General features: G+C 50.7%; 1 long non-coding RNA gene across 1 annotated transcript; it reads left to right on the plus strand.

The window, feature by feature from the left end:
* Positions 1–733: 733 nt before the first annotated feature.
* LOC142870899 (uncharacterized) lies at positions 734–8,714 on the plus strand. The gene is made up of 3 exons (XR_012919221.1): positions 734–816; positions 7,818–7,862; positions 8,594–8,714. It is a non-coding gene; the product is annotated as an uncharacterized LOC142870899 (long non-coding RNA).
* Positions 8,715–9,361: the final 647 nt, after the last annotated feature.

Genomic DNA, 9,361 nt, shown 5'->3' on the forward strand with positions numbered 1-9,361 from the left:
ACAGGAAGCCAGACCCTGGGAAGCTGTGGGTTATCCCAAATCTTTGAGATACTGCATAGGTCAGTGGGTCTCAACCAAGGGACATTAGCAAAGTCTGGAAACATTTTTGGTTGTCACAACTGGGGAGGGTGGTGACACTAGCAGCGCCTAAGAGGCCAGGGATGCTGGCTCCCTCCGCATCGCCCAGTCACTCTGCAACTCGGCTCCCACTCGAGTCCAGAGGAAAGGGGTGGATTTACCAAATTTAGGGAGATCTGGGAATTTTAGAAAAGAATCGAGAGAACCATTGGAAGCTTGTTCTTTACAAGTATGAGAAAAGTTGAAATAAGACTCAAAGAGGAAAGAAGGAGGACAAGCAACTTAAGAGCAAAACGAAGGGGCCGTGCAAAGGAAGAAAAGTGGCAGAGAGAGCCCCACGCCCAGAAAGTGGACATAAAAATTTTATTCCTTACACAAAATACTTTCTTATTCATAAGAAATACTTAAATACCCTCCTTTTTTTTCCCCAAAGACATCGATTTTTTTTTCACTTCTCTATTTTTCCACCTTCTTGAAATGTGGTTATAATGAGAAAAAAAAATAAATTTATTTTTCCAAAAATATTTTTAAAAAGAAACGTGTGAGAGTCAGCAGAGATCACACACCGTCAACACCCCCAGCGAGGAAAGCCCGAGCTGCCCTCGCTGCGCTCGCCCTCCCGCCAGCTCACTCAAAGAGGTCACCGGAGTGGGAGGTGCAAGGATGGTTCTCGAAGCATCTCTCCCATGGTCCAGCCACGGTCTCCAGGGGCCAGGGGCGCCCGGAGGAGGAGGCATCGTGAGTGAGAGAGCCGAGGAAGAGTGTGATGCTGGGGGCGCCGGGGCGCTAAGTGGGCTGAGCAGAGCGCTCGCTCTTCTGGGCGCGCTCGGCCCTTCGGGGAGGGTGAGGGGGTGTCTGGTGCACTCAGGGACCCCCTTGTCCCCGGGCGGCCGGGCCCCGCCAAGCTCCATTAGCTGGCATCCGGGGCGTCCGGCAGGGGCTGGGGCTGGGGCCCCAGGGACGAGGCCAGTTTGGTGAGGGCCCGCGCTATGACGCCCAGGTGGCCGTTCATCGTCCGCAGCTCCACCAGGATGTCCCCGACGTTGGCCTCCAGGCTCGGGGCGGCGGCGGCGGGCGGGACGCTGGGCGGCGGGGAGGCGCCCGGATCCTCAGCGCCGTCCTCCCTGCCCGCTGCGCCCCCCGGGCGCGGGGCGCGGCCCCTTTCCGGGCCCTGGGCGGGCGCCAGGACAGGCGGCGGCCGCTCCCGCTCATCCCCGCGAGCGCCGCCGGGCGACGAGGTCGAGGGGCAGCCGGGCAGCCAGTCGAGGAGGCGCGGGGCGGCCTCCGGGGAAGAGGCGACGACCGAGTAGAGGCCTGCGCGCCGGGGGCCGCCGGGGGCGGGGGGCGCGGCCGCGGGCGGCGGGGGCAGCAGCGGGGGCAGCACCGCGGGCCCCGGGGAAAAGGCCTGCGGCTCGCAGGAGGAGGAGGGAGACGGCAGCGCGGCGGTGGAGGGGCCCGGCTCCTCCGAGGAGAGGAACAAGGTGGTCGAAGACTGGGAGTCCAAGGTACTGGGCTCTGAATCTGTGAAGGAAGAAACGAGAAAGGGTCACTCAGGCATGCATGCCTGTGCGCATTTATGGAGTGCCAACCGTATGCCCAGCTGCATGCTAGGTGCTTAGGAAACGAGTAAGAAGGGGAGACTTTATTTCCTCCCGCTAGGCGCTTGCGACCTAGTGGATTCTATAAGCAGTTAATGCCTCAAGAACAGAGTGGGGAGGTTGGTACAGAGGACAGGAATTGGGGGAAATAGAAGATCACGAAGTCCAAGAAGGCATCCTGGTGGACAGGATCTCTGCTGGGTGTAGAAGAGGTAGCAAGGGCATGAAGACAGAGAGGGAGTTCCAGGCAGGGGATGAAGCTGCCCCTTTCTTGGCGGCAATCTGGACAGGGGCAGTAGGTGAAGACTGTGACAAGAGCTTCCTTCCCCAAGATCCTCAGAAGCAGAACGGTCAGACAGACGACGGACCCTCCCCTGCCGGAGCAGAGCCTGGCTCTCCGGGTGAAGGGGAAAGAGTTCAGTGTCAGGAGCCAGAAGACCTTAGCGCTGATTCTTGCTCTGCCAGAAAATGCCATGGGGCCTTGGGCAAGCTCTGTCCCTGTCCCTTCCTTGGGGATTTGGTTTCATCTCCGCATCCATACAAGAAGATTGGACCCAGTGACCTTTCGGGACCTTTCAGGACGGATCAATCTGCCTTCAAAAATTTCCAGCTTGAAGCATTGATCTAAAGTTCACAGTGGGCCGCACTAGACCTGGAAGCACTTTACGAATCTGCTTTCCTCAGTTCTCCCCTAATCCCTTGAGCCTGCAGATAGAAAGTGGGCGGTGGCTCTTTGTTTCCGGGTATGGTAGCCCGGCTTACCAACCTCAGATCAAAGGCTCCACATTAATGCAAACCACCTTAACCCAGCCACCCCAGCCACCCTGTTCTACGCCTCTGGGCAGATGGTCCATGCTCTCCCTGGAAGCAGTTCTGAGTCTTACGAGAGCCAGATCTCTGAGGCTTCTCTCCGAGTTCCAGCTAGGGTGTCTGCTTTGTCTGTCTGGGTGCCCACCCTGATGCCCTGCCCTTTGGGGATTCCAGGCTTTTCAAAGGCAGAACTTGCTCGGGGACCTCAGCTCATTATCTTGGGGAGGGTGACAGGATGCAAGAACCAGTGAGTAAACACACGCCCCTCCGAGTGTGGACATGTGTGTTCTCACCCTCTTCGCGGGGGAGCTCTTCCTTCATCTTGGTGTTTGGCTGAGACTCAGAGAAGCCCTAGTCATCTGGCGAGAGCTTGGTCCCTCGTCCATCCTGACTTCAGCGCCCAAGAACGTTCTCACAGAGCTCCCAGGGCCCCAGATGTCTGGATGTCCAGTTTGCGTGGGAATTTTGTCTGAAGGGACCAGAGAGGCAATTATTCCTCAGGTGACAGCCATTGAGGAGAAGCCACCAATGTGCCTGGGAACTTCTCTGATAGGGAATTTCATGGGTGCTTTCTGCTATTTGACTTTCACAAACCTGCCTCCCCTCCGCCAACACTGAATTTCCCCAGGTTTCTGTGATTATCTTCTTTTATAAACCAATCATCATGGCCACTTCTAAGAACATAACTACTGTGAGTTGAAAATGATAAAAGGAGAGACTCCACAAACGCTTGATTTTAGTTAAGAAAGATAGTAATGAGCTTTGCACATCCAATTCTTGTAGCAGACGAGAGACCTCTATATTAAATCAAATAGAAGTTTAATGTGTAAAATGAAATCAAGGGAGGCACACAGAACATTCTAGGGCAGAAGCAACCCGGAAGCCTAATACGATCAGGAAGCTGGTAATAGCAATGATTCTGACGACTTCTCTGGTCTGCCAGGGGTACAGAGAGGTAGCATTTACTGGCATTGACTTAACAAGCCCCAGCAAAACCTTGGACAAAAGAGCACTGGCTAAGCGGGGATGAAGACGTCTTACAGAGGAAAACCCTTCACTGTTTTAGCTAAAACTTCAAAGCACATCAAAAAGCTGTCAGGACTCAACCCAACCGGACTAGGGAACAGAATTGAAAAACAGAGCACCTTTTTTAACAAGTACATCACCTCCTAGAACTTTCTCCTGGCTGGCAGGAAACTTGGTTGCAGCCCTAGCTCAGCTAAAGTCTGGGCTAAATGATTTATAGGTCTCTCTTCCATCCAAGCAATTGCTCATTTTATCCGAGATTTGGTACATGAGTTTTTTGAATCAATGACATCATTTTTATGCATCTTTGGGGATTTCTACAAAACAGTATCAAGGTCTTGCTGTACAAGCACTGTTCTTTATGGAGGTTGTGGGCTGTCAGATACAAAGGGTTGAGTTAATTAGACTCTTTAATTCCCTCCCTTGTCCTCACATGGTCTCTGATCCTTAGCCTGCTTCTCTAGTCTTCTGTTATGACCACCTGATATTTTATGCACATTTTTGTTAGCTAGAATGTAAGCCCAATGATAACAGGGACATTACTTATTTCATACTCTGCTGTATCACCAGGACCTAAACAGTGCCTGCCATGTAGTAGATGCTCAGTAAATACTTGCTAACTGAATACCATATAATCATCATCAGTCTAGAAACATACCTCCAAACGCAACACACTGAGCCAGCCACATGTCATTTGCTCATTCAGTGCTGTACTTGTGCGTGGATCTCAGGCAATATCTGGGACAGACTTATACTTTTAAAAATCCTTATTTTTCTGATATTCAAATTTAACTGTGCACCCTGTATTTTATTTGGCAATCTTCTAGGAGGTCAACATTTCATCTTGCCTATTTCATAGATGAGGAAACTAAAGCAAGGATGAGTTAAGTGTTTTCACAGAACTTCAGCGTTAGAAGGAATCTTTGCTGTTTGGATTAACGGCTTAAAATGTGGAAATAAGAGCCCAGTGGGAGAAAGGGACTTGCCATTTAGTGACACAGCTGAGAAAGAACTGAGACAGGAGCGAACAGAGCCTCCTTTCTCCCAGTCATCCCTTCAGGCTCCCAAGCATTTAGTCACAGAACAAATATGTACTATGGGCCTACTGTGTGCCACCAGGTACTGAACTAAGCTCTCAGACACAGCCAAGCCAGACAGGGTCCCTGCGTGAAGGAACACGCAGGGCTGCAGCCCTCGCCTTGTCCGTTCCCTCTCGGTGCATGCCAAGGCCTGGCTGGCAGATCAGACTGAGGCAGAAATCCAAAAGAGCTGCACAGCAGACACCACCAGCCATTTAGTTAGCACAGATTTGCTCATAAAGCTTTGAGCCCCACCCTCAGCAAGGCGGACTAGAGTCCGGGCTGTGAACCATTGTCACCCAATAATTAAGTCCAAACTTTTTGCCACAGCACACCTTCCTCTCCCCATTGCCCCCCACCCCACCTCCCTCACACACACACACATACTCTCTCTCTCTCTCATTTTTGAGGGGATGCTACTTCCTGAAGTGAGCTTTAACTAAATTTCAGTAATTCTGGTTCCTATTCCAAGCCCAGAAATATCTTTGCAAAAGCTACTTTTTTGGGGAAAAAAATGTCGGTAACAAGCATTTGAGAAGTGCTCAGTCTCTCTAGAAATAAAAGAACTGCAAATTAAGATAATAACGAATAACTATTTTTTTCACTTGCAAAATTTGCAAAGTGTTCTCATGCCAACACTCGTTGTGGACAAGATCGCCGGGAGGCATTCTAAGATGCTCTTCGTGGTCAAGTAGATCAAGGCAGCCTGTCCGGGGGAGCAACTTAGAAATATGTGCTGTGCTGTTTAGCGAGGAAAGGAAATGACCAAATCATATTAAGCAGATGAGCTCAACTGCTTATAGAACATTGTGCATAATAAAGATTGGGAGAAAATACATGGAGATGTTAGGAATGTGATGGGATTACACTTCTCTGAGTTTGCACAGTGACCATGCTCAGATATGTCTTCCTTCGTCACTGACCTAGCTTTAGCAGAGAGTGACTGCTTCCTACCGAGCCTGAGGTCAAGGTCCTCTGACCACTTTGTCTTCGATCTCATCGCTGAATCATCTCTCAGCTGGCAACTATGCACCGTGAAAGGCCAGATTATTTTTTACCTTTTTTTATGCCCATTTGGCATTCATTGTCACCACTGACGCCACCAGCCTGGAGCTGAGGCTTCCTCTGGGCGATGCCTAGGGAGGAGGTGAAGTGTGCTGTGGCAACCTGTGACCCTTTTGCAAATAAACCCTTCAGACCATCTTCCTAAAACCTGCTCCTGTCACTGTCTCCCTCTTCTCAGTCAATGTCCTTCCGTTTGTCCAGCCAAACACCCAAGACTAACCCTTGAGTTAGAGACTAACCCTCTCTTTCCCTAACCCCACGTGCAACCTGCTGGCAATTGTTGTCAGCTCTACCTTCAAGATATACCCGGCACCTAACCACTTCTGTCCCCAGGCAGTGGCCCAGCTATGGGGGCTCCTGAGTTCCAGTTTTCTCCTCCACACCTGCAGCCTGCTAGATTGGAACGGGTTATTTAGAATTCTCCCTTTGCTCTACTGCATCTCCCAAGCCCTCTCAGCCACTCCCTACCACTTGCCCCAAGAAAACCCTTTGCCTAAGCCTTTTTTAATGCATTTCAGGTAATAGCTAAATTTGTTCATTGATTGACTCAACAAATATTTACTGAGCACTTACAATGTGCCAGGCAGGATGTAGTGTACAAAACCAGACCTAAGCCCTGCCCTCATCATGGGGGCAAAAAATAATTACACGAGACAAATTGCAACAATAACACAATCTGCATGTTATGTAAACTAAACACACAAGATGAGGGGTACAAACCCTGAATGGGAGAGTTTGACCTAATCCAGGAAGTTTCCCTGAGGGAATTCTACGTGAGCAGAGTTCTAAAGGATTTGTAGTTTAAGTAGGAAGCGAGGAGAGACAGCGTTGGTGCAGAAGCCAGGACCTGTGGCAGGAGGGAGCATTGCAAATGTTTGGGGCTCCTGGAGAAAGCCAGTGTGACAGAGAGATAGGGGAAGGAGGCATGAAGTGCAGTGAGGCTCAAGAGAAGAGCAGCATATGATGTACACTGCCAGTTGTCACCCAATATCTATCTTCCCCTCTTCCTCCTGTTTAGCTGGGCCATGACCACTAAGAATAAAGGTTACATGTTCTAGCCTCTCTTTCAGCTAGCTGTAGCCATGTAACTACATTTTGCACAGAAGGATGCAAATAGAAGTGTTGTGTGCAAGTTCCTGTGGCCTGGGATTTGCTTGCAATGGCCAGACCTCAAGTAGCCTTATTGTACTGTGAGGAAAACCACAGACTGAAGATGACAGAGCAGAAAACTCAAGCAGCCTGAGTCCTCCACGAATCTGAGACGCTGTTTGTGCTAATCCCAGCTGGTTCGACTGCAGACTCTTCATATGAGAAAATGAAATCGTCATCTATTCAAACCCCTTCTAACTTGGGTTCTCCGTCACTCATAGCCAAACCCAATTCCGATATGCACGGCCTTGTTGGACTTAAGAAGTTTTGCCTTTACCCTAAGAGCAATGAAAAGCTTTTAAAAGGTTTTAAACTTGAGAGAGATGATCAGTTTTGTATTTTGAAAAGTTCACCTGCCTGCTGGTGGCAGGGTGGAGGAATGGAATGAGGAAGACAGGGGTAGACAAAGTAGGAGCAGTTAGGAGATTGAGGTTGCACATAAGAAATTACAAAATGACAGTGGCTTTTGCTGGGGTGGTGGCTCTGGAGATGCATAGAGCTAGACAGATTCTAGAGACAGCTGGGATGTGGAAGTGATATTGGCAGGGATGTGGGGGAGGGGAAGAAGGCATCAGAGACACGGGTGCCCTGCCTGACTGCTGCTTCAGTGCAAGTTTCCAGAAATCCTGGCTCCAGAAGGGGAACTTTCCCTTTCTTGTTCTCTGGAGTCTGGGTGGCCCCTTCCCAGCCCACACCCAGCCCTCCAGCATAGCTCAGCTCTGAGACACCTCACCAGAGGCAGCCCTTGGAAACATATTCCCAGGAACCTGGAGGGAGGAGAAAAAAACTCTGCAGCCTTGGGGGGCTAGAGGAGAAGAGGTCTGGGGAAAGAGGACGAGACTTGTCCACGGGAGAAGCAGCATCTTTCAGCACTGCAGCCAGGCCCTCGCCTTTGATGGCCCAGACTTGGCTGGGTCGCAGCCTGCTCCCTTCAGAGCCACCGGCGTACGAAAGCGAGGGCCGAGTGTCTGATGAACTCAGCCCAATACTATGCACTTCTTTTCTTTTCCAGGAACGTCATGAGACCCACAGGGCAATCTTTTGGTTTTAAGACCTGGTGAGTCAAGTCTGCAAATACCTCTGACTCAATCTGATCCCAAGTTCCCACCAGGCATCTCCGAGGAACGTGGCTCTGCAGGAGAGCTGGAAGGGGCCAACCTCTGCAGGGAAAGGGGGCTGGTTTCTCTGGTCTGGGGTTTGGGGAGGGAGGAGGTGAGAGGAGCTGGCTGTAGTGGAGGCAACAGGACTCCTGACTTGACAATGACCATGCTCACAATAAGAGCAGACATTTATTGGGCACCTTCTAACTCCAAGCCGTGCGTTTCCTCTTCACGGAAAAACTATGAGTGGACTCTGTTACTGGTCCCACCTTACCACTGAGGAAACTGAGGCTAAGCTACAGCAGGTGCCTGGTCACTGGCACAAAGCGGGGACATGAATCGAGGCAGCCGGTGCCAAAGTCTGTTCCGTGTGAAGGAAGTCATGTGCTTTACAGAGTTTTTGCAGGCATGGATGGAGGGCTGAGAAGGAGGACTAGCATCTGTGGAGGGTCTGCTATACCCTAGGCCAGTTATTTTCCACCTTGACTGCACATTATAATCACCTGGGGAGCTTTCTAAACACTGTTAGTGCCCTGAACCAATTCATTAAGGATCTGAGGGTGGGGTGGGGTGCCCAGGCATTCTAGATTTTAAAAGCTCCCCAGGTGATTCTAATATGCAGCTAGGGTTGCTCAACAAAAGAAATTTCCATGTTTTCTCATTTAACGACCCTATATTCATTTGCAAGTGGAGAAACTGAGGCTCGCAGGATTTGGATGGCTGACGAGACCCACATTGTGATCTGTACCTGGATGATTCCGGCGGACGCTAGTTCATGTTGATTCCACTCTCTTGTTTGGGGCTCTTCTATTTTGAAAGCATGTGAATTTTTTTTAAATAAATTTCTTTTGCAATTTTCATTTCTTTTGTTCAAGTTCAAGTGCTGTTTAGGCCAGCTGTAGCAGTGCACCCAGTAGCAGTGCACCCTACTGAATGGGGTGGGCTGGGGCACGAGGGGAGAGCCAAAACCATGGCCTTGGCTTCACCCAGGCTCCGCTACAGCCAAGGGGCTGGGACCTCTGAAGACAGGCCCAGGAGGCCTGGCCGGGAGGTGCCCACTGATTCTCCCAGGCAGGATACTGCCCGTCTTCTGTAGCCTCAGCTCCCTGGGGGGCCACCATCTGAGGGTTAGAAGGCCCAGCCCTGGGGAAATCCCTGGTCTCTATCTCCAGTGGTGCCAGCAACTTCCCAAGGAGTGACATCGGAAAAGTCGTCACCTGTTTACTTCTGTGTAAATCGTCCTGCCTCTGATTTCCTGGTTGCAGAGGGCTGAGCTAATGAGAGGACTCCTTCGTTATCAGAGGAGCAGAGTCACTGGGAGGGAGAAGGACCACACGGACTGATTCAAGCAGCCAAAGGGCACCCCTGCTGGAGGAGCACCTTTAAAGAAGGAAGACGAAGTGAAAGCAGACGCCTGCAAACCTGTGCTCATAGCAGCGTTATTCACAAAAGCCAA

The sequence above is a fragment of the Microcebus murinus genome, chromosome 5 (genome assembly GCF_040939455.1).
Source record: "Microcebus murinus isolate Inina chromosome 5, M.murinus_Inina_mat1.0, whole genome shotgun sequence".
Lineage (NCBI taxonomy): Eukaryota > Metazoa > Chordata > Mammalia > Primates > Cheirogaleidae > Microcebus > Microcebus murinus.